Genomic DNA, 22,187 nt, shown 5'->3' on the forward strand with positions numbered 1-22,187 from the left:
ACCTTAAGAAAATCAGCCCACCATTTCCCCTTCACATAAATTTCATTTTGTGAGTTCAATCTTCAGCCTAAGCAGTTTATAATGGTTTTATCTAAGGACAGAAAATCTTTCCATATGGAAACTCCCTTAACTTCACTGCAAGTGCACAGGTTGTTGGGGTGTTATACTGGGGAAGATATTTCTTTGCCATAAATCCATTTTTTACTTTGTTTTTTTTTCAAGCTCAGGCAGCTTTATGAGATGAAATGTATCTGCTCTTTGTAGATGTCACTAGAGGACTCTAAACACTGAATTGTWACTCCAGAACACACCTGTACATTGCAATCGGTATTGCCCAGGACATTCATCTTAAAAAGAGACAGCACAGAGTAGCAGGGTTAAATGTAGTTGTTTTTGTTTTTTGGTTTTTTTTTTTTTTTCTGAGAAAGAGCACCTAAAAGGCCCTTGGGCCTGACCAATCTTAGCAACTCTGTTAGACGCACCAATTCTCTTACTTTTTCCTCAGTTAGATGGGGAGGACATTCCAAAAATTACACCAAGTCATCTTTTCCTTAAAGCCTTTAAAGCTCAGAGATCAATTTGCAAAATAATAAATTGAGTCTTAAAATAAACACCTTGGATTTCATCAGGTCTGAGAAAACCTCACTTGACAAGATTACAGATTGTATAAGACATCAGATCAACTGACCACAATGATTCAGGCAGTAAGTTATGTAAAGCATCCTTGCCTATTAAAATAGTTTTAGACAAAAAAATCAGATTAATAGCAGAGATTTATGACATTAACTGACTCTTCAGCCAGCCAATTTCAGCCTTAAAGACCAGGATAAAACCAATCTTCTGCTGAAAGGAGAAGATCCACCTCTCCCAGTACCTTTTATCCACCAGCCCCAGGGTTAGCTCACTCCTTCAGGCACAGGTAGGATTCATTCACRATGAATTCAATGGTGTAGCTCAGTATCCAGCAGGAAATACAAACACTGATACCAGAATATTAATTTGAGCAGATCCAGTAAAACAAGTCTTATCCCTRGAAGATGGTGCAGCAGCTATGCCAAGCCACAGCCTCTGTCGGGCCTTTGACAACAAAGCACTCCCAAAAAAATGTGAAGTGGCTGAGAAAGTCACACTCAAACACCAGCAACACCCCTGCTCAGACTCACACCTGGCAAATTGCCCTTCCAGGTCACCTCAGCACCTGAGCCACGCAAATATGTGCTAGAGACTTCTCCTACAATTTAGTTTTTATTTTAAATATTGGCAGAAGGAAAAGACTGACCCTATGTAGTCACGGACAGACCTACTGACCCTATTCCTGTCTGTCTGCTGGGAGAGCTCATGGCTAGGGATCCCAAATGGGTCCCATGGCAGGGGGATTGGAACTTGATGACCTTCATGGACCCTTCCAACCCAAACCATTTTATGATTCTGTGACAATTCTATCATTTCTGACAGGCCCCTCTTAAAACTACTGAAATACAGCTAATAAATTAATGAAAACCTTAAATGAGGAAAGGTCCACTGCTTGAAACTARTAACTATATATCAATAAAAGTGATAAATTTGTTCCCTTGTCTTCCCTGGTTTCTATTGAACAACGGTGGATCTTCACAGATATAACACGCAAATTAGTACGACATAGAGCATGGTAGCAGGTTTGAAGATTTATTTATGTTCTTTATAAAGGTTTTCAAGCACCTGCTTTAAAAAAGGAAATAAGATATTAAATTAAGTAAAGGATTTATATAAAGGTAATTTATATGAAGGTGGAACCTTTCACAAGTCAAGAGAATGGTACAGGAATGTTACATTCTGCAGAGCCATAGATTATGACAGTGCAGAGAACTTTACAGTTAGAGCTSGTTCTTACTGTAAATCTTGGAGAAAAGGAACTGCATTTGCAACAGCCTATTACCACTTGTCACTTTAGCCTTTATTTTATTTCCCACTCTCAAAGTGGAGCTCTCCAGACACCCAAGGACGTTATGAGCATTTTTCCTTTATTACACTGTTCTAAAGCCTTTTAGTATAAGCCTTCATAAAACCTCACACATATGCATTATAAAATTACAGGGAATAAGTTCCATATGAAAAATCCACCCTGTTTCTTCTTACTACTTTTTAGAATAGATTCTGACATTAAGCATGAGAGCAGCAGACATTGTTTTAATTCTTCATTGTGGAAGAGAAAAAAAATCAACTTTTTGCTTCTGGTTAAGAAAGAATTTTTTACATACTCCCTCTTTGCAGCCTCTCGCTTGCAAAACCAAAAAAAGGATTTTAGACAGACAAAAAGTAACCACAATTATATGGAGTGTGTCATTGATAAATTCCAGGGGAATATAACAAGCTAGGTAGGCACATACCATTAGATCTAGCTGTTCAAAATCTTAAATTTCTAGCCAAGATTAAGCTAGAGTATTTGGTCGCAACAGCTCTCAGGACTGCATTTAACTTTTAAAAGGCTTGATCTCACTCTAGGCTTAGACTTYAGGAAAGTAACTCTTTCAAGAGAACATTTTACACAGCAGCCTATSTTTAAAAATGAATTAAGTTTCTTGAAGTCACTAAGCACAGACAGACTGAGAACAGGCCCAAGTCTTTCATTTCATGACAGCCTTAGTTTTGTATAATTTTAGTTAATCCTAGGCTTTCTGTTCCCAGTGCATTTAGTCCTGAGTTATGCTGACACACGATGAGATCACACTTGGTGCTGCAGCGTCTTCAGGAATTTTGGAAGAGGATGTTGCAGGAAAATTGGTAATTTCTCTTCTGCCCACCCCCTTGGAGAAAAGAAATAGGAAAGCARTAACAACCCAGCATGTCACTGGAGTGTGTTTGGATGTTACAGAGGTTTTAGCCTCTCTTCTGCAGCATGACATCTGCTTCCTGCAAGTCTCCTGATTCCCTGACCAACTAAATTGGAAACAGTTTAATTATGGTTATTTATTTTGCTTTTAAACTGACCACATTATAAGAAAAGGCTCACACAACTCTTCTGTTTATAGTAGCACAGTAAGAAAAATACGCAAAGATGTACAAAAAAGGACATGTGTTACTGAAAGTTGAGTAATACACACAGTGTGAAATTCATGGGCTGCAGAAAGCTCTCAAGAGTTACAGGTCCCCACGTACATATAAGCCCACAAGCATCAATTTATCTTTAGACAAACAAAATTCTGAGCTCTTTAGGATTTGTCCTGAAAATTAAGTTGGAAAATAAATGCCTGTGATGTGCTATGCTTAGCCTGACCAGGGAAGCCATTAGGTGAACTGTCAGGTACCAGAGCTCTGAACAATAATCACATTTTCCAGTCACACTGGGGGGAAGTGCAGTGACTTAGTYAAGGCCAGTATAAAGTCCCAGGCTTAAAGTACCACACCCATCACACTGATAGTCAATTGAGTCAATGATTCAACCCAGATGGGAACCCAGGTTCTTCTTGGCTTACTGTTATCTGTTCTGCCCATTAGGTTATGTGACTTCCATAAATTATTTTGCAGTTCCCGTTAAAAGAAAATAAATCCACATGATGCTAAATGCTGCCTCCCAGCTGTAATGCAAAGTGGAATTTTGGACCACTGCTCTGCTTCCTGACTCATCCTGGATCCCCTCCATGTGACGTTAGAGCCATCTAAGCTGGAGAGTAGAATAGCAGGGCTGTGGTTTTTTTCTTTTTGCTGCTTTTTTTTCTATCACCCACTGTCAGATTACACGTGCATGTTCTTGCAGCATGTCTCTAGGACCTGGAAAAAACTCAACAATACCAGAGAGGGGCCTTTCTGAATACACAAGGATAGAAAGGAGAAGATAAAAGCACTAAAGATTTATACAGGGATTATTTAAATAATGACTCACTGCCATTGCTAAGTTTATAAAATATATAAAACCCAGACAGAAACGTTGGGCCAAGRGCAAAACCGTGTTAAGAAGCATGACAGAGGTGCAGTATTATAAAAAAGTCAAAAATAGCACACCCATGGAACAAACTTTCCTTCACTCACAAATACAGCCACTACACTCCACATCTCATGCACATGAGCTTCTCTGCTGCTTGTTTGCAGTTGGAGAAAATCCAGAAAGCAAAGGAAAACAAACACATCACACGTTGCCTGTGTCTAGCTGATTTAATGGTGTTCAGCACACACCTTTGGCTTTTTCCAGGGGTTAAAATGACAAAGGGCCAAATATAACCACGGCAATCCCGGCGGCTGCCTTACCAGGAAAGCGCGGTGGGAAAGCCTGCTCAACCAGCCCCAAAGGATTCCCTCGTGCAGGAAACCTCAAAGAGCACAGAGGTGGCTCAGTGGCCAATTCCAGCACCAGGGGTTTTAGCCAAAGAAATCCTGGCGTGTGCTGGGAATTCTGCTGATTCCCAGCTGATGAATCAGCCTCGCTGGGTCCACAGGTGACCGGCGTGTCTACACGGCAGTGGCACACACAGAGGAGACATCTGAGATTACAGCTGCTGGATTTTTGACAGGAAAGAGAATGAGAGGAAAAGCAAAACAGGGATTAAAAAAGAATCTAGAAAGACATTATTATTTTGGCCACCCTGAGCTAATAGCAGGYCCACAGGGTGATTCCAATGTTTATGGCTTTCTGCCAGTTAAAATGTGAAGATCCTGACTCTGTGGGACATTTGCTCCTCTGCTTCTTTTGTGACATGGAAGAGAGGCTGAGAATCCTTTCTGCTGGATCAAAATAAGGACAGGTGTTGTTGCGAGTGTTTCATCCTTTGCCTTTGCTTTTCAATGCCTTGCTGTTTACATGGTTAGCTGCTTAATTATCATTACTTAATCTCTGAGTAATAAAGATGCAGTATCCTCAAACACTTTAAAGGGCTCTTTCTCAATGAACAACATCTATTTTCAATCAACATTCTAGCTTAATTAAAACTTTTTTTTTCTCCCCTAGGGCCTTGCTTCATCTAATTCAATTGCAAAATCCCTGTAGAATGTCCAGGATTAAGCATAATTTGCGTAATGAACACAGTTGTATTTGCAGTGAAAACACCAGCTCTCAGAAAACAAAAAAAACATTGGGAAGCAGTGTAAGATCAGAGCAATTACAGTGCTCTGGAAGATTGGCTGATGGCACAACCTGCAGTTGGAGGAAAAAAGCAGGCAGAAGCCAGAATTTGGGAGTGGGGTCCAAAAGATGTATCAGTCTTCTGGGGATGTGACAGCATCTACTCACCAAGACCCGGCTGAAGACAGGAATGCAACTTGAAATGATGTCTGATATGAGTCACCTTACTCAATASTACTGAAAGGCTCTTCTTCCTTCTTGGGATTACTGTCCTGAAAGCACCTACCAGCTCTTGTAATAGAAGTCATTCTTGCTTTTTGAGACATGGCAGAGACTGGTGAAGCTGCTTTTTCCATTTCTGGTTAAAGCACGCCATGGGCAGAGCCCACACACTGACTGTAGGAGACTTGGATTCACAAAAATTCTGCCTGGTCTAGAGCACAACTCCCAGCACTTCACAACTGCACCTAATGGGAGGGAATCTGTGGGTCTGCTGCCCACACCCTGAGAATCCCTGCTGGATCAATCCAATTCTAAGAGGAGGGAAAGCAAATTTAGTTCCTGGATCTCAGGCTAGTCTGGATGTCTAAGCCAAAATAAAGTTCAACTAAAAGTGAAGCCAAGCTGCTCAGCCTGATCAAGGCGAAAAGACTTCGATTTGCGAGACATCTCAGAGCAGACTTGTCCTGAAAGTTTAAGAAAAAAAGGTGTGGCACCTGCAGAATTTGAATATCTCTGTTTGACAGTAGGTTTACAATTAGGTACTAAAATATCCCAATTCCTCTTTAGAAACCTATTTAGACTCCCAGGCTTCATAGAAGATCTTGGCCCTTACTTTGCAGATGATGTGCTTTTCTGGATCAAGCCCATAATAACCTAAATAAACTAATTAAATGCAAAGATGAAAAATCACATAAATTATACTAATGAGGACTTGAAAAACAGTATTGAAGTAGTATGCCATTAGCATTAAACACCTCCGAATGGTAAACAGCGCAATCAAGTCTCTTTACTTGTATCCCAGATTTGCAAGTCAGAGAGAAAAAGTGACACAATTCTTGCTCAAGTTCTTGCCTGCATCTTCCTGGCCTCTGTTAGAGACACAGACATAGTGTGAACTGCTGCTTTCTCAGCTTCTGGTCCCGTTTATCTCTATTATTCTTGGACAAGCTGTCCCAATCCAAAGGAAAGTGAAGCTCTTTCTGAGGAAACATAGGTGGCTGCTCTGTGCTTCTGCATCACAGCCACCGATTACCTAACGCGCTCAGGAATGTTTCCCTTCTACAAGCAACAACTTTCCTTTTGCAATATTCACTGTAAGAAAAGAAGCTTTCGCACCCTGGGAGTTCCCTCACAAAGTGAAGCGGAGGTGGTCGCTGTGAGCAGGAGAATGATCTCCTCCTTTGAGAGCGCACCCCRGGCCAGCCAGGTGGATGGACGCGCTCGGCACCGCGCTCCCGGCGATGCTGAGGGATTGTGAGGAAACGAAGGAATTCTGCCACCGCTCCAACAAGCAACACTTCTGCTGATGAGCATGGGCTGGTTGTGCCCTGCTGCCTTCCCAGCGCCCGGAGCCACCTCTGCGGAGCAGAAGCAGGCGCAGGGGTGCYGGGCTGAGCGACGAACTCCCCTCCCATCTCAAAGCCTTTAATCCCCACTCCCCAAAAATGCCTAMTTCTCTCCCTTCAGCCCCAAGCCCACCCCAGACAGAGCCGTGCCGGGGGTTTGCCATGTCCCCGCTGACAGGGAGGCAGGTGGCCCGGGGGCCGCCAGGTGCCGGCACCGCTCCGCTCCTGCCGGGGCAGAGGCGAGCGCAGGGTCCGGCACAGGCACAGCGGACCCAAAGCACTTTCCCTCACCCCCCTCCACCCCTTCTCCGCGGCGGCGGAAAGTGCCCCAGCGCCCGCGGAGCCGCGGGGCCGGCCGGTACCTGCCGGGGCCGGAGAGCGGCCGGAGCGCTGAGGGGCCGGGGCCGGGGCCGCGGTGTCGGAGGCGTTGCGAGCGCGGCGGCTCCTCCCCGGCGGCAGCGGAGGGTCTCGCTCCTTCTGCGCCGAGTGTCAGACTTTCCCTCGGCCGCCCTCCCTCCATCCCGCCACCCCTTTCCACTCCCTCGCACGCACATGCACACCCCTCCAGCAAATGGGCTGCCGCCTGAGAGTGCGCCTGTGTGTCCGGGTGTCTGTCAGAGCCGCAGGCACACCCCCCGCTCCCGCACCCGCACCCGGCCCGGCAGGCGGCGGCTCCGGGAGAGGTGTCCGAGTGCGCACACCGACAGCCGTGATGTGCCTGCCTGGGACCCCGAGCCCGTCAGCCTTCCCTGGGACCCCGAGCCCGTGAGCCTTCCCTGGGACCCCGAGCCCCTCAGCCTTTTGTGGGACCCCGAGCCCGTCAGCCTTCCCTGAGACCCTGAGCCCATGAGCCTTCCCTGAGACCCCGAGCCCGTGAGCCTTCCCTGGGACCCCCGAGCCCGTCAGCCTTTTGTGGGACCCCGAGCCCGTGAGCCTTCCCTGGGACCCCGAGCCCATGAGCCTTCCCTGGGGCCCCAAGCCCGTGAGCCTGCCCTTGGGACCCCGAGTTCGTCAGCCTTCTCTGGGACCCCGAGCCCATGAGCTTTCCCCGGAGCGCAGCCCCCCGGCACGGCCGGATCGCCACCTGCGAGCTCGCCCCAAGCATCCCGCCCTAGCGCTGGGATCGCCGTGCGCGGCTGCTGCTCCTCACACACGTGGCTAAAGCAGCCTCAGGTCCGCTCACGGTGTTGCCATGCACATTCCCACTGGGACAGAACTGCAGGACACTGGCTTGTAGACTCGGAAAGCCAGCTCGCCACACTCCCTGTTTAGTGGCCCGGAGCTCGGAGCTGGTGCGAGTTTAAGAGTTTGCCCGGGTGCAGAACTGTAGCTGCCAGGGACACATCTGCCTTTGCATTTATTTGTTTTGCCCCCRGAATGTGCCGCATTGGTGGTTCTCCGGCTTTACGCATGCTGCAGACCACTTCCTAAGAGAGAATTTCTCTCCTGGACCGGCCCCCTCCCACACCATTCTCTCCAGCGCATTTCCTTCTGTGGCTGCCCGAGGAAGAGCCTTGCTGCCCACAGGCTGAGAGCCACTGCACACATGGCACAGACAGGATCCCACACTTCCAGACAAGACACACTGGGCTTCTTTCAAAAGCTGTGTTTCCCGCGGTGAAGGGCTCAGATTGAAAGCCTTCAGCTGGCAGCTCRGTTGTGGAACAGACCCCGACTGTTGCTGCCTTGAAATAACAGCAGAACCAAAGCAGTCCWGAGAAATATATTGGAGTTTCCACCATGTAATTCACCTCAGCAGAACTTCACCTCACCTACCATTCACACAAGTCAGATGGGTGGTCTGGTTTTACAGGACATTAGCTGTATAAGAGGAGTTTCTTCAGTTCACCAAAAGTCAACTTTACACCCTTTTTACCTAAGTTTCTTAAACAGTTTGTTACTACAGTACCAAGCTGACATAGGTTTTATAAATTCTATACACACAAATACAGACTGTGCTTATCTACATGTATTTTACATTCCCATAAGACAAAAGGATGAATTTGGAGACAGGTTGACTGTTGACTTCTGCTGTTCAAGGCCTTCAAAAAATGAAAGGAGATTTTATATCTGAACTTCCATGTTCGTTTCATTATCACTGATAAAAATGTCCATTGCTTTAATCTCTGGATGGTACTGCTTAATGCAAATAAAATTGTATGATGAGTATGATGCAGATTTGAGCCCAGTTTGTGTTCTGCATTTCTGTAGAATAATTCTTTCACTTTATCTTGTTCCCACTCACTGGAGATGGCAGGCACTCTGCTAGTAACCACATTCTGCAACTGAAGAAGCTAAAAATGTAGAAAATGAGGAGCAGGTTGAGGGAAAAAAATCCTTTAGGGTTTTAAAAAAGTATTTATTAGGACTACAGAATAGGCAGTTGAAGTACATGAATCCTGCTAGAAAAGAAAACGTGCTGGAAAGTTCTGTTTGATTCACATTCTGGAGATGGCTCAGACTCCTCTGAAAAAGAAATCAGCATGAATGTCTCCTGTACTCATTTGTGGAACCAGTGGAATTTTTGTGGAAAAAAGTAAAAGGTTTGGAAACTGTTTTATTTTAGCAGCTACTTTCCTTCTTGCAGATCATGACAACATTCTGTGTGTGTGTGAGTGTGAAATAAATATCAGAGAATTTATTTGTGAAATAGTTAAGCTCTTCATGGAGTGAAGTTGAAGAAAGCAGGAAAAAATCCGCCCTCTTGTGGCTGTTGGCTTAAAGGAGAGCTGATAAAGTAACATTTCTCTGCAGGCAGCGCTTTTGTGCTCCTCTCTGCGAAGGCTCTCAGGGTTACACGAGGTCATGCCATGGACACAGGCTGAGCAGGCATTCTCTATCTGCACAGTATCATTGTAAATGATCGCTGGATGCATTCCTTGGCATTGTATTTTAAACCAGCGTTCAGAAATTCCCAGAGCAGATAAGTACAGCTTTACTGAGAGACAGATGTTAAGAAGGAATTTTACCTTTTTCAGTGTTTGCATTAATGCCACCTCTTTGAATGACCTTTTTGGTCAGGACTACCTTTGCTCYTAAGAGGGTGTTGCAAATGCTCCTCAAAACAGGAATTTTACAGAAATTTTCTAAAGTTTTCATAGGAAGATGAATATTCCTACTAACTTTTTGAAGACATGATGATTATAATGATGGTGAGGATGATGCCATTATTTTTCATGAAAAAAAGGACACTCTCAGATGGAAGAAATATTCAATGGGTCCTTTTAAACATGAATTTGAAAAGTGAAGGGGTTTTCTCTTTTTAAGATTTTTTTTTAGTAGCTAATTTGAGGCTTCCCTGAGGCCAAATTCCACACCCAGTGCCCAGAGCAACTGTTCAAATTTCCTGTGAAGTTGAGTGGCTCATGAAAGAGCARAAGTTGAACATCAGATATCTGCATTTTTGTTTTCTCATCGGGCAATAATACAAGCATGAATTAAATTACTGAGTAGATCTTCCACAAATAACTAAAATGAGGAAGAGAGGTCAGCTATTTTTGTTACTTTCCATTCCTTTCCTTTTGTGCTTGGATCGTAAGTCCGAACAGTGTCCAGACACTGTGATGCCAAACTGGCATATTTCAGGCAAAACTGTTTTCATGTGAGATAAATTGTCATGGTAAATAGTTCTTAGTAAAGACTAAGGAGAAACACGAGACAGCAGCCTACTGCCACACTGTAAGTGTTTATCTTTATGCTGAGCACTCTTATTCCTTCTGTAAGCAGTGACAGAAATGCCTGCTGCATGATGCAATGCGATGGCATTGCTCACATCTCTTAAGGAGAGGGATTGTTTTCCAAATGTTGGGCTGAGCTGTGCSTGGTGAATCGCTTCCAGCTCAACTACTGTGCATTTGGTGGCTCTGAAGTCCTTCATGAGAAGGACTTCAATTCATGTCCAACTCTGAAAGTTTTTGGAAGAACCTCCCACTTTTTTTCTGCCAAGACCAAGAAATTAGTTGTCCATTTACACTGTTCCCAGCCATCCATTCCTGTGTTTGCTTCCAGCAGCAGGCAAGAAACTGTTAAACATGGTAAATAAAGCCACTAAAGACCAGAACTGATTTACCTTCATCTGCTGGAAAGCCAGTTGGAGYAGTGAAGGATCCACAAGTGGGGAAGCCTTTGTAAGGATAAGAGAACAAACTCATCCAGTCAGCCTCAAGTGCTGTGTTTGTGACTCAAACCACAGCCACCAAATTTGCTTTCCTGGGGAGATTTGGGCCACTAAAACCCTGCAGTTACAGTGCAAGCACATTGGCAGACTGAGTTCCACACTTGCAATAAAGTCAAATTTAGATCAAACAATGTTCAAGGATCTGGATCAATAGTCTCTGAAGATGAAAGTCATATTTCCACTTCCAATAATGGCACCTGCAGTGGTTAAATGACTATATAGAGAAAGTATATATCTAWATATATGTATACACACACATATAAGAGAGTTTCTAGAGTTCAGGTGTTTCAAAGAGAATGAGTATGTAACAGAATAGTACACGTAAGATATTAATTTCCACCTTGCAGTCCATCAGGAGATAAAAGCTGTTTCTCTGCACTCSTTCTGCACAGGAATAGCCAGTTTTCCATTACTCTTGGGAGTCTCCAAAGCAGGACAAGGACTCTGCTCTCTCCCTCTGCCACCACTTTGAGGAGAATCTGTTTTACTCCAGTGTTGGTAATCATAATGCACACTGATTTAATGTCCCTGGAAAAAAMCTGGGAAAGACCTCACCCCATCTCTGAGYATGGCCTKAGGTGGTGTCAGTARCCCCAGGKTCCTRCTCCTGACTGCTGCAAAAATTAACCCTCTCCTGACTAGAACTGGGATGGGCATGCAGTGTGTGTGGGTTCTGTGTGTGGCCCAAATATGGTGTGAAGAATAAAAATTTTGTCTACAGATCACGTCTGGCATATTAATTCAGTCTCTTTAAAGTAAATAGCATGTCAAGAAAAAGGTTTGTTGTATTTTCACTTGATGTCCAGGATAGGAAAGAAAATCAGCTTCTGAGAGCCCACAATTCTATGTATTTTATGAGTCAGACTAGAAATTAATTTCCATGAAAAATTCACTGAAGCTCATTTTCCTGCTTTGCATAAATTAAACCTCTGTTTCTACTTCCAGTAACACCAGCCATTGAACTAATTGGTTTAAGACATTATCTTGCTCTCCCTAAATGGCAATGACTGCTGTACTGATTTATGGGCTTCAGCACCAAGCAGGGGAGGGTAAGAATAAAATCAGCTCTGAGCTGTGTCCAGAGAACTCCACTTCCCCTCAGTGGTGGCTGTGGAAACAAGAATAAAAGAAACCTCATTTTAATAAAACATAAGTTCTATTACATGAAATAGTACCGGGTATTTTCTTATCTCAGAACACAGGATATCTAGCTCTGTTTATCCTTAGCATGAACAAATCTTTGTGAATGCCTGAAAGTCGCATTTTTCCAGTGAAAATATGYACTTGTGGTTAACAGAAGACAAACATCCAAGCATGGTTCTATAGATAGAAACATTCTTTCCTCCAAATGCCTCTAAAAGATAGCTTTCTCCAAAACACACCCTATTTATTATTTATTCTTGCACATTTTTCTTTCTTACTCAACTCAGGGCAAACCTTACCTCTAAGTGATCACTTTTCAAGCAAAATAGTGTTAAATGGAACCACATGCCTTTGTGATTTACAGCACACATTATGTGGGCTCATGTTCACTGTCCTCAATAAATAAGTATTTTGATTGTATTATAAGATCACCTCCCTTAAACTCTTGCACATTAGATTTGTTAGTGAGAACAGATTGCTGTCAGTAGCTTAAGATAGTATGCTACTGGCCAAGTCAGTGCAAAATTTGCCTGGAAAATTGGAGTTTTCAGCACTATCAGAGGGATGAAAACAATAAGTTTGTGCAGTAGGTTTGTTTTCATTCTGCTTCTGTTCTGTGTTGGTATTCAGTTTGAAACCTCTCAAGAAATACCTGCTGTTAACTTAAAGATCACYCCATCATTTCTAATGTAGACAGACATTTATTTATAGAAGCTGTGGACTTTGAGAGCTCTAGAAGAGAATTTCAAAGGTTTAAGTTTGAGTTTCTCTGTACAAGAAACCTAGCCTAGCCAGAAGAGGTTAGTGAGGCATCTGAATCCCAGTGAATGGAAGCCAAATCCCAAAAGCTTTGCAAAATCCCTGCATCATCGTATTTTGAGTATCTCAACAATCCACACAAGCTACATTTGGAATTAAAAGTGTATTTTGTGGGGATCTGTTGGGAAAACATCAGTACTATTTTTTTAACTTAATTTTTCCTTTTTTTTCTTTTTTTTTTCTTTTTTTCTTCTTTAAAATATTTATTTACAATTCAATAAAACTTTTTGCAGGAGCACAACTCTTTCTTCCCACATGGCCAGGTGTAGATTTGTAGCTGATGAACCCCCTCACCTCATCACCGTGGTTCTGGTCCTTTTGATGAAGTGGGTCCTTCTTGCACACTTGAACTCCCATCTGCATCACATCACAACTGCATCCAGGTCTGATTGTCCTGCAGCATCTGTGGCCTTCAGGCTGCCCCTTTCCAGCCACAGGAGATGCCAGTCATTACCAGTACATGCTTTGCACTAAATAAAGTGATGAATGTTGCACTGATTGGGTCTCTCCACAAGTAGCTCAGCTGACTGCTGTATGGATCCCAGACTCTGCTCAACGAAAACAAACGCACTCGAATTTCCAAATAAGTTTATTGCATAAAACCGAGGTTTTGAATTGTAGCTGTTTCTTATGCAAGCAACAGTGATTGGTGCCAATCCCCTTTTGTGATGATGTACCCTATAATTAAAAAAAAATTAAAAATACTTCAGGCAAGGAACACAACTTGTTACTTGTGCTTTCCATCTCTGTCCCTTGACTGCAGAGGGAGCCTCCATGTCTGCTTCTAAATGTCTAATGTTAAATGAGTGAAACCCACCCTGAAGTAGTACAGCTGAAGCCAACATAATTACATACAAAGTGTTTTCAGGATCAAGTCCAGAGGTTATTGAGGACTCTGTTATGAAAGGTGCTATTCATCCCAGCATTACAACCTGGAAACAGAGCTGCCACATGTTGGTGTTCCTTGTTGAACAAAATTACCRTCAGATGGAAAGTTATTTTATTCCAACTAAACAGACAGATTTTTAATTAATTTTGTATATTTCTACTTTCAGTATAAACCATTTATTCTGCTTTATACTAAACTTTTTTCAGTTTACATCAGCAGCATTTCTAGACATGGCTATGCCTGGCTGCCATTCAGTCTTCAGGGCTGGGGCTTAAAAAAYTCAAAAAAGACAACAACAAAAAAAAAACCAATCTCAAAAGTTTAGCATCATTGAAACCATGTGCATCTATATAAAATGCTGATATATTCAGTGGYTCTATCAGCTGGGAAGACTGTAACTTGACCCAAAATGGGAAGGATCCCAGTGCATTCAAGAGCCAGCATTTGATACTGTGGTTTGGGGAGATAACTTCTGTCTTAGCAAACTGCAGATACCAAGTGCAGTGTGGAATACAGATTGGAATTGYGGGTTTTTAACAGTTTCTCTTTCAAATTTTCTTCTTTTGGTAAACGAATACTTAGAACATTGATTGCAGTGAGAGCAGAACCTCAGGCCATAGAAAAGAAGCTGCAGTGCAGTCACTGCTGTCACAAAATACTTTTGAAAACAGACATTTGCACCAAGGGTATTTACATGTGGAAAGATGCTTTGTCTACCGAGTCATTGCAAAGCTCCAGGTGCTTTCAGGTCACTAAGAAACTTAAGTAAAGGTAACAAAGTAATAACCCAGGGCTTTATATTAAAAAGGAAGACGGAAATTTCTACAAATTGGGTACTTTTCAACAGTTCTGTTCATCWTAGAAAAATATAATCAGTTTATTTTTTTCCTAAATAGTTAAATATTGATTAGATATTGATAATTGATAAAATTATTAGATATTATTGATATTTTATTGATTAAAAATTAAATTGGAAGCAGAAAAAAAGAAATTTAACTAATATCTTAACTTATATTCTTTCACTGGAACCACTAGTTGTATTTCCATAAYATAATTAATTAATTATTTCAGCTTAAGCTACTTGACAGCTAAACACCAATGTCAGTTAGATGAGAAGACTTCATTTATGTACTGGAAGTAYTTTAAGGCCAAATCTGTGATTTGATCACTTATCTCTGACTTAACTCAGGAATTTCGGTGGGTGATCTCTGAGTTCAACCTTCAGCCTCTGGCTGAGCTAGAACAGATACATAAGAAAAAATGCCAGTCCTGAGCTAACTGGGAGGAAGAGAAATAGTCAATTAACTAGAAAGAAGATAAATCCCTGGAGAAATCGTTCCAATAGCTAACAACCATTGAGATAACTGATTTTTAGGTAGTGTTAGAGCAAATCCCATTGTAGCAGTGCATTTCATCATCCTGATTTTTGGAAGGCAAAGGTACAACAGCAACTTATTTTGGCACGTTAAGGTCTCTGAATACATGAGACCCAATAGATTATTGACCAGACATGAATGTATTGTCGGCRAAACTGAAAAGCAGAGCAGATCCAGATGTGTGTTAGGGATTTCTGGGTTGTGTCTAAACAGGCTAAAAATACCTGATAGTTTACCTGGGAGTAATTACATGGCAGTACTTACATGTATTCTATATTTGGATGTCAAAAGGGATCAAAGAATCACACTGTTCTATTTGTGAAGCTCTTGGTCGAGAAATAAAAAAAATAAAAAAAATAAATAAAAAAATATTAAAAATGTGTTTCAATATAAAATAATAAACCACAAGTAAAATAGAAAGAGGGAGACAAATGAAGTGGTTGCTCACAATAGAAGCATCTGCAAGGCCATAAAAAGCTCAAATAGGTAACTGAGCTGTAACTTCTGTGACCAAGGGACAGAGACTGATCCAGCTTCCTACATTCTTCCAAGATGKATCTTGKAACACTKARGGCTGTTGCCAGAATCCYTCTGTGTTACAGCAGCCCTCTTCTMKAGAAGACCAAAAATGAGATAAAAGAGGAATAATTTCATTAAATAAGGCATTTAAAAATATACTRGTGAAAGTACACTTTTGTTTCCTCACTTCCTATTTTTCAGCTTGTGACCTCTTCTGTTCCTCTCTTTGGGATGCTCCTTGGTCATGCAGAAAGCTCAACCATGCAAGTACAAGCCAAAAGTAAGACATTAATTATGATCCAGTCACCTGAGACTCCCAATTAGTCCAAGAAGGGAAACAGGCACCTCCAAAGAATACGTGATCCTGCCCTAAAGAGGTCAGATGACTCCTTCCTTGGAGAACCCCTCAAAGGCAGTGCATGGTGTCTGGTTCATTRTCTGAACTTTAATCTGCAGATATGTCAAGTCAGGTGGGGTGTCTCTCACCCATAACTAACCCACAGGGGATGTTTGTATGTATAGTGCCATTCTTCATGTCATCTTTGATGGTCAGCTGCTAGTTTCTGATTAAAATCTGGTATAGTTTAGGAAAATAATGGATTTTTCTGTGCATTTGTGTAAGATTTGATAAATAGATCTAATTCTTTGTGAATTCTTTAGTTATGGTACCAACATTTATGTTTTACAGATAAATAAAGGAAAATAAATTGAACTGGCATTCGCTTTGAAGATCAGAGAGGAAAATTTCACCTGCATGTTTTACTGGCCTGAGAAAGTTTAAGAGCAATGAGTGTGTTTGTTGATTAATGTTGGGTTTAATTCTTTCATTTACATAAATTAGGGTTTTTTTTTTTTAATTTAAATTGTGTGCTGACGTACAACTCTAGAGATTCCTGAGGAATTATATTCATGCTGTTGAATTATGAGGTGGTAACTTGAGCATGTGTTTGGGGTATTTAATGCATTTCCATAATTTAAATTGTGAAGGCTGTCAGTCTGAGTTATCAAAATCTTTCTTCTGGTTTTAATCAGAATGAAATCCCAGTGTTCTGACATCGATGGCAAAAGGTTCTTTCCGAATTCAAAAGCCAGAAGAACATGGCTCTGAATACTATCAACATCAAATAGCAGTAAAGATACCCACTTAACAAAAAACTCTCCTAAACCATCGGCTCACACCTTTATTGTCAATGAATAAACCCAGTGTAACATGTCTAAAATCTTAGGGAAATTTCACTGCAAAATGAGGGATGAATCTGCCTCAGGAGTATTCACAAGCCTTTAGTTTCTGGAGCAGAACTAAATGCCCAGGTTGGTCCCAATGTTACTTGCTTTTATTTTCTATGGAATGAATTTTAATACAGTTTTCTTGGCCTGCAAAGCCTGTTGGAACTTTGGTCTTTGATTTTTTTATTCATCCCTTACACATAACATCATTCATCTGCCTGGTTTTATAAGATGTTGGCTGTCTGAAAGCACAAAAGCTGTTTCTTTTGGCAACATTGTTCAGGATCTCAGTTTCAAAAGAGGACCATAGCTAAGGAATATGTGCTTTGTGTACATGTAATGCAGTATTTTACTTTTCTAAAAGTCCAGCAAGTTTATATTGCAGGTGCAAGTTGTCAAAACTTGYGGTTCTTTCAGTTCAGCCCAGAGACAGAACTGTATCCATATTTTTATGATATACCAGTTGCATGCTCTAATTGTAAATTACATACATACTGTTCATCTGATGGCCTTTTCTTTGTGTTTATTGACTCTAGAATTAAACTATAAAGGCAAAACAGACTTGGCAAGGATCTAGGTGGTTTTTGGAGTGATCTGAAGCAACTCACTCCCGGTTTTTGTGGTGCTTGTGGTAGAAATGGGTTCCATGCTTGTGGCTTTATGTTTTATCTTTGGATGCCTATGCAGACGTACATTCTTCATATTCCAAAACTCTTAGCCTGGAGTTCACTGAAAAAATATCTAAGCCTGGTTTTGCGATACCACACCACTGACGAGGCAAAATGCAAACCGTGCATCAAACTGGTATTTTTGTAATGGACAATGCCCATTAGCTCCACTCCTTTCATATGTGGCCATCAGAACCAAGTCCTGTGCATCAAGAGAAGCAGCTCATGCACGTCAGACTTATTTCTGGTATAGAACAATGAGAGGTTTTGCAAAGCCTACACACACACACACACACACGCACACGCACACGCAGAACAAAAAAAAAAAAAAAAAAAAAAAAAAGTAGTAGCAGAAGTCATTATAATAATATTTCAATGCAAAACCAAACATGCACAAAAACAACAAAGGAAGATCCCTTTGGGAATAGAATTTTATGTCTTACTTTCATCTGGAGACAATCAGGAGATTCAAATTTTCATGCTAATCCACAGAAAAACCCCTCAGAAAACCAGAACAATTACAGAGATACAATCTTTAGCACTCCAGTTTTTCAATCTGGGACTTTTTTTTTGTTGTTTTTCTTCTTAACTCCATTTCTGAAAGATCTACCATGTAGCAGGGATTGCAGTGGGAAAAGTGACAAACAGAGTGAAGGTGAGGAAGGAGGGTGTGTGGGAGAACACAGTGTGAAAAGGAGGTGAGCTGGGGATGCACGAGCACCTCAGCCAAATTTGGGACTGGCTGAAGGGCACAGCTGTGGGAAGGAGCAGCTGGACAGAGATGAAGGTGGGAATTTCTGCCTGCAATCAGTGAGCCCCTCTCAAGGCAGCTGCACAAATTTCTCTTGTGTCAAGAGAAACTCACTCACTACAGATCCTGCAGCAGCAGAGGGGAAACAACTCTCGGGATTTCATTTCTTTTTAATCAGGAAACACCACAGCCCCAGAACTACCCTGTCATTCCTGTGCATCCCCAAAGRGGAGCATGGGCAGGTTAGAAAGCCTGCAGAGAAATTAAAGCAAGATAGAAACCACCAGGGAAAACTCCCAGAGCCAGCCAAATTTCACCACTCCCCTGCAAAACAAGGGAGGTTTAAGACTTGTGAATCTCAGATCCCATGAGTCACAGGATGGATTCTTCAACTGCTAATCTCAACTTTTGGGGAATGGCTCTTGGAGTTTGGAGTAGTCACATCTTCAGGTTGGGAGAAACAGCAGATTCTTTTCTCAGGATCAGCCACTTAATTAAATGTAGAATATCTCCTCAGTTACAGTCATCCAGACCCACTGACCTCAGGGTTTCGGTCTCACAGTGTTCCTTTAAAGTGCAGCATCCTGTCCATGAACACTCAAGSAGAAAAATGTGATAAAATTTACAACTGTCATGTTACAGATGTTCTCCAAAGAACAGATAATCTTCTGGCAGACATAAACTCACCAATTTGTGAAGGAAACTGCAGTGTAAAAACCTCCCGTGTTTTTCTTAACTGATACCCCACAATGGCACTGACATTTTTCATTCATGGCCTGATATATATTTTGAAAGATAATGTGTGAAAGTAGACTTAAGGTTCAGTTCTACCATTTTTCAGTGAGGACACCATTCAAAAATGGAATATACTTTTCTAAGCAGAGCTTCCCTTCCAGCAGATTAGAGGAATCTTTGCACCTTCCTCTGATACTTGAAAAAAAAAAAAAAAGAGACGTTTGTTGGGCAAGGATGAGGAAAGGAAAATACTTGTTTTTACTTTGAATGGTTGTGCTCTTTTTTTCATTTCTGGAACCAGAAAGATGGATTTTAAGTAGGTGCTTTAGATTCTCATATTTGATTAAAGCAAATATACTTTTTCCTTAAAAAAACTCCAAATATTTGTAGTTGATGACTCTTTTTTCATCTCAAGTCTTTCTGCTGACATAAAAAACAGACTTCTGGGAGAGGGATTTGTTTTGTATTTTTGGTGTACCAGGTACCTCTGCTGATTTTTCTATGCCTGTTTTTTTTATGTCACTTTGCCCTGTCCACGACATTTAAGCTGTGTTATTTACTGTATCTGGTGCAGCAAAACACCCCAAAAACAAATATCTATTATGGTTTAGTGAAGAGTGAATTGTGAATCATTGAAATTAACAATAACTCAGGAGGTTTTGTTTTTTTTTTACTAAGGATTCAAGCCTTTGTTTTTGCTTGTTCATTCTGAATTGGGCGCTTTTTTTTTTTTTTTTTTTTTTTTTTTTTTTTTTTTTTTTTTTTTTTTTTTTTTTTCTTGTCTCTGTATGTTACACTCTAAATTTGCAGCTCAGTTCAATAGCAGATCCTTGGCTGATCCAGCAGCACTGACCTCGGTGAAGCTGAATGCTGAAACATTGCAATGGACTGAAAATATGAACTCTGTTGTGTATTGCACAATATCCTACCCCTCACGCCAAGTAATACAGTCTGTTTTCTCAAAAAAGAACAAGTGGTGAAATAATTTATTAAAATGAAATTATAAATTACTCATTTTCCATTGCAGGAGTGGGTTAGAGCTAAAGTATATTAAACATTTTGGTCTTCTATGCATAGCAGCCATAACTTCAGAAACTTGGTTTCGGTACAGAATGGCTAATTTGTGCTAGGTGTGGGCAGACCCCACTTGACATGTCAAGGGAAAGCAGTAAAATCTTCTAAAAGTGCCAACATTTTTCAGCGAGAGGGGTTTTGGCTGGGGTTGATTTGGGGTTTGTTTTCAGAACAAATTAAAATATGAACTTGAAAAGCATTTTTACCTTGACAAATATTAATTTCCCCAGGATGRTTTTTGCCTTTGGCTTTTCATCCTCATTAATGAATTGGAATTCTACCCAGATCCTCATCAAGCTAYGAGCACAATCAGTTGTGAAATACATACTGCTTCTTCATATAAAAGCATTTCTGAAGTGTTCACAGCCATAAGGTTTTTTGTTCCCTATGAKATTGATCCAATCTTAGCTTTATTTTGCTTTTTTTGTCAGACAAACCCACACCATCATCTCAGTTTTACCTTTTGTCATTTTATTTTTCTACTATCACTCACATGTGTATAATACCCAGAATTTCTGCTGTACATTGTCACGTAAAAAGAGACCACTAATGAGAATAAAACTCCATGTAACACACACAATTTTATAAAATATTTTATGACACTTAAACCACTGTCCTGATTGATAATCCTGGTTGGATTTGGCAACTGAGAGAGGGAAAGAGCCACACACACCATGCACGTTCATGGTCATCACAGCCATGTGTTATCAGCTGCTGACCTGCCTGACTAAAGGAATTGCACCAAGCACTTTTCACAGATATATATTTTTCCATTCCCCTGTCTGTCTCCATTACTCAAAGGGTGAAAGAAACGCTGCATATATTCAYCCTGCTGTGCACTACCAAAACGCAGAAATTCAAATAAAGTAGAGACTTGCTGAGAAGCCTTGCAAACTTGTGTCTTTCATTCCAAATAAAATAATGTGTAAAATTATACAAAACAAATCAAATTATATATGGATGGTTTGTCATTTTTCAGCYSGTGGGAGATCTTTTCTTTATAGCARAAGWTGGAGYTAAAAAGGTTTCTTGAATATCTCMACATATACATTTTGAAATGTTCTAAATAGCCCTCCCCAGTGCCTCACTAATTTTAAGATTGTCTTACCCTTTAGGTGACCTGATCGTAGTCACTTATGCGGCCAACTAATTCCCTGACTTGTTCATTAAGATTATTATTGAAAACCTTAAAAATTCATTATGTGTGAGCACAATGAGAACAGGACAAGTTTTTGGCTCRCTGCTAATAAAAGATAAGTTTATGTTTTACCTTGAAAGGGAAAAAGAAAAGACTTATTATTTCTCAATGTAACCCTGTAAGAAAGATGATTCTTGAGTATCTTAAATGTATGCACATAAAAGATGTGTAATTCCTCCATATGAAAAGAAATCTGTGAAGGGATTTTACTCTAGGGCATGAGTTGTTGAGTATATCAACTAAATTAAAATAAACCATAGRAAAATTATGGGATAAAAGACAAAGCAAGCTCTTCAATCTTTGGGAAATTGAGCAAATCAGGCAGGAAGTTTTGTATATACAAAACTATAAATGATATCGTTTAAATCACTATAATTGCAGGAGTTGATGCCCTGTGGAATAAACCTCTTCAGGAAGTTTGTTTTTATGACCTAAACCTGATAGAAGATGAATTCAGTTGAAGTTTTTTTTAAGGTTCAAGCAATAGCTGAAAGGTGAAAAATCCATGGTATATATGCTATTACAAGGATAGCTATGTCTACCTGCATATAGTCATAAGTATTAGGATAACAATGCACTAAATGTGTTAAAGAGTGTTGCTGGACCCGAACAAAACTTTAAACAGCCCTGAATTCTATTTCCAGATTCTTTGCATTTTTATTATTGCTTTCTATGTGATTGCATATGTGCTAGTTACAAAATTCTGTGAAATGCTATGCCAAAACTAACATGCAAGATGAAAAAATCATAGCAGCTTTCAGAGGACATTTTTTAATGCACTGATAAATGAAATGTTCATTTCTTTAGATCAAAGCATCTCCTGCTGGAAAGCAGTGTAACGTTGTCTTTAAATATATCATTGTTGCTGAAACAGCCTTTTTCAGATGAAAAGGTGCTGACAACATTTTTATAACCATTTCTACACATGATGAACAGCTCTCATATGTAAATCACCTCCATCATTTTCTTCTGTCCAGGAGGAGAATGAATCGCCCTGTGCAATGTTTTGCA

The 22,187-nt window shown here is 40.9% G+C and overlaps 1 protein-coding gene across 1 annotated transcript in view; it reads right to left on the bottom strand.

The window, feature by feature from the left end:
• SEMA3D (semaphorin 3D) overlaps nucleotides 1–7,125 on the bottom strand; it is a 127,518-nt gene extending 120,393 nt beyond the window's left edge. The window contains exon 1 of the mRNA XM_057366418.1: nucleotides 6,963–7,125. The gene's annotated coding sequence lies outside the window, so the exon portion shown is untranslated. The remainder of the gene's footprint in view (nucleotides 1–6,962) is intronic.
• Nucleotides 7,126–22,187: the final 15,062 nt, after the last annotated feature.

The sequence above is a fragment of the Malurus melanocephalus genome, unplaced genomic scaffold, assembly GCF_030028575.1.
Source record: "Malurus melanocephalus ecotype Western Australia unplaced genomic scaffold, MMel_1.1 scaffold_65, whole genome shotgun sequence".
NCBI lineage: Eukaryota > Metazoa > Chordata > Aves > Passeriformes > Maluridae > Malurus > Malurus melanocephalus.